At 32.7% G+C, this 5,965-nt stretch overlaps 1 long non-coding RNA gene across 2 annotated transcripts; it reads left to right on the top strand.

Moving 5' to 3' along the window:
* Window positions 1-217: 217 nt before the first annotated feature.
* On the top strand, window positions 218-5,746 carry LOC107954552 (uncharacterized). Of its 2 annotated transcripts, none has more exons than XR_001699597.2 (4): window positions 218-426; window positions 954-1,038; window positions 1,900-2,212; window positions 5,504-5,746. It is a non-coding gene; the product is annotated as an uncharacterized lncRNA (long non-coding RNA). The 2 variants fall into 2 exon arrangements; XR_001699598.2 differs by having other exon boundaries at window positions 1,538-2,212.
* Window positions 5,747-5,965: the final 219 nt, after the last annotated feature.

Below are 5,965 nucleotides of genomic sequence, written 5' to 3'. Positions count from 1 at the left end.
TTAATTAGTTAATAATAATTGGGCTAATAAAAATATATTAGTGAGGATTAAATGAAAATGATTTTTAAATTAGTGGTCAAATGTGCAAATAAAAGAGTTTTAATTAGCATGGGAGCTATTAGAACATGGGAGAAAATAGGAAAAGGCTTAGGGGTAAATAGCCCAAATCTTAAAAATTGGTTGGTTCTATAAGACCACCCAGCGTCCCTTCCCTTTACACTTTCATCCATTTTAAAATTTTGTTAGATCTAAAATTAGGAGTTTTCTCACAAAGTTCCCTTCATCCTTTTGATTTTCTAAGCATCCAAATACCTTTTTCTTTTCCATTTTGTTAAAATATTCATCCTTTCTCCTTCAATTTTCTTTTATTACTTAGCTCGTTTTTGCTCAAATTGATTTAATTTCATGGAGATCTTCAAATAAAAGGTAAATATTCAGATTTCTTATGGTTTAAACATATATTATGTGATTTTAGTTCAAGTTTTTAGAGATCTAATCAAGAAATCAAAATATCTATGGTTTTATAGCTTGCTTTAGCTTGAAAATGGTAGATCTTGTAATAGTAAGATAAGTGATGGGTTTAAAATGATTTTCAACTCATTTTGATATAATTAAGAGGTTTATAAACTTGATTTACAAAATCCTTAAAGAATTTGTATGAATCAAATGATTTTTCTTCCATGAGATTGAAGACGAACGTGATTTTTCCAGAAAATGTTAATTAGTGAAATTATGTAAAATTAATGGCCTAGATCTGTAATTAAAAATTAGATATGAGATTAGAAAGTAGAAATTAGAGAGTTAATCTAGTCAAAATGAGGTACTTAAGCAAGCTAGTGAATGCGTGAGGTGAGCTCACTAGATTTGTGTGATTGGTGAGCTACTGTGTTGTTAGGGAGGTTATTCTATTGTGAACCATTAGTAACTTGTGTATTTTCATGTTATATCTGAAGCCTCTAATCACGAGGGAGCATCCACGAGAAAAGAAAATGGCAATTAGAAGATGGTGTAGGTTCAACAGTATCAATGAATCAACAGGTGAATGTTTTTGTATATCGCACTTAAACACTCGTTCGCATGTTAAAGAGAGTCTAGGTAAGGTCTGTGAACCTTGTTGTGTTTCATGCGAACCTTATATTCATAGTGCAAACCCCACAATATGGTATGCGAACCCTATAAAAATATTGTGCAAACCTTATATAAATATGCGAGCCTATATAGGTATGGGAGCCTATATTAAGATGCAGACACTTACGATTTGCAAACCCTTGTGATATGTGAACCCTTATGATATGTGAACTCATGTCATTATGAACCTATGTGTATTGCGAGCCTTGTAGAAATGTGAGCTTTGCTAAATGCGAACTGTGACGTTGCGAACTATAATGTACGGGCTTTGCTGTAATGCGATCCTTATTATATTGTATACTGGGAATGTGGTAAAAATTATATGTTGCCATTGTGAACACTTGAAACTGTTGGATATCATTGGCATGCCATAGGATTATGAGTACTCACCCTTTTTATTATGTGTTAGGGCATTGTGGCTCAAATATAGCGTTGGAGAATAAGGGAATGTCGAGTATAGCTCCATTCACCGTAGATAGTGTGGTGTGTTTGAAGAGTGTGAGCACTTGTGCTACACTTATTGGAGATAACGCAGGACTCTTTGGGTTATTTGGAGTGTTTTGGAGATCCATTTCTCCAATGCATACAAATTATGATTATGTTTCACATTCACAAATTGCCAATATGTCACTACGATGTATATGAATATTGTATTTTGTACGAACTATTATAGCAAGGCTAATTTCTAGCATGATTGATGTGTTTATGTGTTGTATGCTTGAACACTCACCGAGCTTCAATGAGTTCACACTCCTTGCATATACTTTACAGATAAATAGCTCGGGGGATATTGGTGAAGTGTGGGGAACCAATGATCCATTTCAAGGCAACTTCCTTGAAGTATGTGATGTGTTTTCAAACCCCTAAAGTGGGAGGCAATGTGGGACTATTCCAAGGGATTATAATTAGACTTAGATTTTTAAATAAATTTTGATAGGTTGTAATTAGATATCATAGACTGTATAGTTTTGGATTTTTTGACTTTATAGTTGCTTGATTGATTGGATTTGACTACATGTTGAATTAGTGATAACTTGATGAACTAACGAGTTTATGCAGCCCATGGGGATCGCCGAGTATTAAGGTACGCCCTTACACCTCTTTTATGTTTGAAAAAAATAGTAACTTAGGATGCATGAAATATATGTAGAACACGATTGAATAAACACTTATGAGTCGTCTAAGGGTAGTGCGAACTGGGGGTCGCAAGTGTAGGGTATCGCAAGTGTTTAAGGGGTTGCCAGGGGGAAAGGCTTCACCTATTATGAATGAGTTGTTGTATAAATCAATTAAAAGCTGTCAAGTAAAATGAAGTAGAGTTCATCGAAATAGAGAGTTTGCCACTGGAAGAGTTTTCCATAATCACAGGCTTGCCAATAGGGTGTATGCCAATAGGGTATTCGCCAATCAGGTTGGGGTTCACCAAAGCTAGTATTCACCAAAGTGAAAGGTCCGCTTAGAAAAAAAGTACGCCAAAATAGGAAGGGTTCCTCATGAATTAGGATCATCGAGGAAAGGGGGTTCGCGAGCTATTCACCTAAGCAGTTTGCTAATACAAAGGGAGATGTGTGTCTAGGTTCGCCAGTGATAGGTGTTTTCCAATCGTTGGAGATCGTAGGGTAGGATGTGAACCAGGGGTTCGCAGGGCTAGTTGTGAGTTAGGTAATCATAGGTAGGTTGCGAGCTGGTGCTCGTTGGGCGTCTGCGTGATGTTTGGGTTTCAACTAGGTTCGCCGCGAGCTGGGTTTGTAAGTGCCAATAAAAATTGAATTTTTGTGCTTTGTTTTATTGGTATGTTTATAAAGACATGCAATTAGGATTACTTGAAAACAAGCCAAAACAAAAGTGTGAAGGACTTTAAAATGTATAATTAGGGGTGAGCATTCGATTGAATTGAAAGAAAAAATTTTGAGTTATTCAAGTTGAAAAATCATATTTTATCATCCTAAAAAATCGTATTTTATCATCCTAACTCGATTTGAAATTTTCTCGAATCGAGTCGAGTGAGATGGAATTTGAATCGACTATATTTGTTCAAGTCAAATTAAAAAAAATGACTTTAGGTCTTGTAGCCTTTTTCAGTCACCGTAATCAAATTTTTTATTAACTTTCATCCTTCATAATTTATTTATTAATATTTTATATACGGGTTAGCTTCTTTGCTTGCTTAGTTGCTTCAATTATTTTTTGATTCTTGTCACCGTGTATTTTGAAATTAAAAAACATATTAAATGTAAAAAATGTAACTTTTTAATAAAAAGATATATTAAAGATAAAATGTGAAATTGATACCAATAGAAAATTTTAAGACAAATACGTTATGGCATCAACAATAATTCAATTTTATCAGAAATTGATAAAGATTCGGCATGATTAAACAATTCAATAATATCAATAGTACAAAATGTACAATTTAATTCAATAATATAAATAGTAGACGTAAATTAAAAAAAGTTCTTGGGGTTTGGGTGAAGTAAAAGTTTTGGAGAAAAGGTAAAAGGAAAAAAGTTTTGGTGTTTGAAAGAAAGTAAATCTTTTTAAAGGAAAGTAAAAGTTTTATGGAGAAAATAAAATGAAAATTTTTAAGGGTTTGGGGGAAGTAAATTTTTTTAGGGGGAAGTAAAAGTTTTGGGGAGAAAATAGGGGAGAAAAGAAAAGGAAAAAGGTTTTGAAGGTTTCGGAGAAGTAAAATATTTTGGGGGAAAATAAAAGGGTTTGAGGGGGAAGGGAGTTGGGGGGAATGGAAGTAAAATGGTTTGGTATTTGGTTTATTTGAATTATTCTAGTTATTAGATTTCGAAAATTTAACTTGATTCGAACTAGAAAAACAAAAAAAATAGAGTTGATTCAATTAATTTGATTCGAATAATTTGAAATTTAATTTTTTTCGATTTTTTTAGTCGAATCAAATTTTGTTCACCCCTATGTATAACCAATATGCACTTATAACTCCATGGCAGAAAATTGGAGGATCCCTCCACCCTAAATTATAAGTTTTTTGAATAAGGGTCCTATCTCATTTGCAGAGGACCAAAAAATCCTACAGTTGTTATGACGTGCTCATAAGAATCCTTGTAACAGTCTTTTTTCAGTGATGCCAAAAACAGAGGTTTTGGGACCAAAATTTTGATGAGTAAGCCTGTAAATATTATTTATTTAATATTTACGAGGTCATTAGAGTGTCGTATTAAAGTTTGGTCCGGTAATTTTAGTGCTTGGGAGCTTAATTAAGGTAAGATAATTAAATCGTAAAAATCGTAAAAGTGGATTGCTATTGATTTTTATCGATTAAAAGGTTCAAATAAAATTATTTAAGAGACTTAAATGGAAATTAGGCCATAGTGAATTAGCTTGGACAGTTAGTGCTTTATAATTAGTCATTTATTTGTTAATTTTAATGTTAAAATATTAATTAAAATATAATAAAACAAAAAGAAAAGTCATCTTCTTTTCATTCTTCTTCTTCCACCAATTTTTCCACCATTGTTAAATGAAATAAAAGCTTGAAACCTTCAAGGATATTTGACCCTTGCATATCAAGAACCGATAGATAATCGAGAAAAAGAGAAAATTACATATTTGCCCCTAGTAAGTTCTTTGTATATTCGTAATATTTATGTTTGAATTTTGTAATTGGATTGGTTGAATATAAACTTAAATGTTGTAATTGATACAAAGGTGAGATAAATGACTTGATTGAAAAATGATGAATTATTACATGTTTTGAGCCTGGATGAACTTGAGATAGGATACAATTGGCAAGCCAATAGGGTTATATTGCGCACTATATGGGGTTGATATGAGATAAGATAAGATGAGATGATGATAGATGATATGTTTATATGTTCACTGAATGTACCGGAATCCAATATTTGTTGCAGATTACGAGTTATATTATAGTGATTCAGGCGTGTTTTTAGGGGAGGGTGTGTAGCTTTTGGGCTTGGCACTTAGTGCCCAAGCGTGTTTTTAGATGGATTAGCTCGTTTGAGCATTCTGGTGTGTTTTAGGTGGATAATCGAGTATCCACATCTATTCATATTAGTTCATCGAGCTGAATCATGATTGTTAAAAAATTTAATGACTAGTTACTAGTGTATGGTGATAAAACTTTAATAAATGACTTGAAAGTGTGTTGGTGTTTATTGATATGATGGCTTGACTTGATATTGAATCAACTTGTATAGTTGGAAGGCTATATGACTTGTATGTGATGAACTCACCTATTGATGTGGTTGTGGTGACAGGGCTAATTGTTAGCTAACTGTTTTGTTAATTAAACTTTGATATTAATGTATGTTATATCGTTTTCAACCTATGAACTTACTAACCTCAATTGAAGCTTACTCTATTTCATTTTCTTGTTTTCTTATAGTTATCATTTTGTGGAACCCGACGATCAGATCAACTTGAAGATCACACTATCCAACCACCTTTTGGTAGACTTTGAAAACATTTTACTTCGATTATGTGGCATGTAATAGGAGTTGAATTATATATATGTATTTATGTTTTGTAAATGTAAGTGTGTTTCTGATTGCTCAAAGTTGTGAACATATTGGTATATTAATGTGGTTGATCATGACATGAATTAATGGCATTGAATATGATTATTGAACTTAGCATGTGATGGAATCATATAGGTACTTGGTATATTACATTATGTTTCATAAGGATATGATTGCAAATGTATGATTTAGTTGATGTATATGGTATATCATTTTGATGGTTGATTTTGGGTGTTTTAGTAGAATAAGTGAGCTTGTGCTAGTTGTCAAATGGTATGTTAATAGGTTGGCACTATGACCGACTTAATAATGTTAGAAAGTGAAATTTG

The sequence above is a fragment of the Gossypium hirsutum genome, chromosome D07 (genome assembly GCF_007990345.1).
Source record: "Gossypium hirsutum isolate 1008001.06 chromosome D07, Gossypium_hirsutum_v2.1, whole genome shotgun sequence".
NCBI classification, from domain to species: Eukaryota; Viridiplantae; Streptophyta; class Magnoliopsida; order Malvales; family Malvaceae; genus Gossypium; species Gossypium hirsutum.
This window is presented reverse-complemented; position numbering and strand designations above follow the sequence as displayed.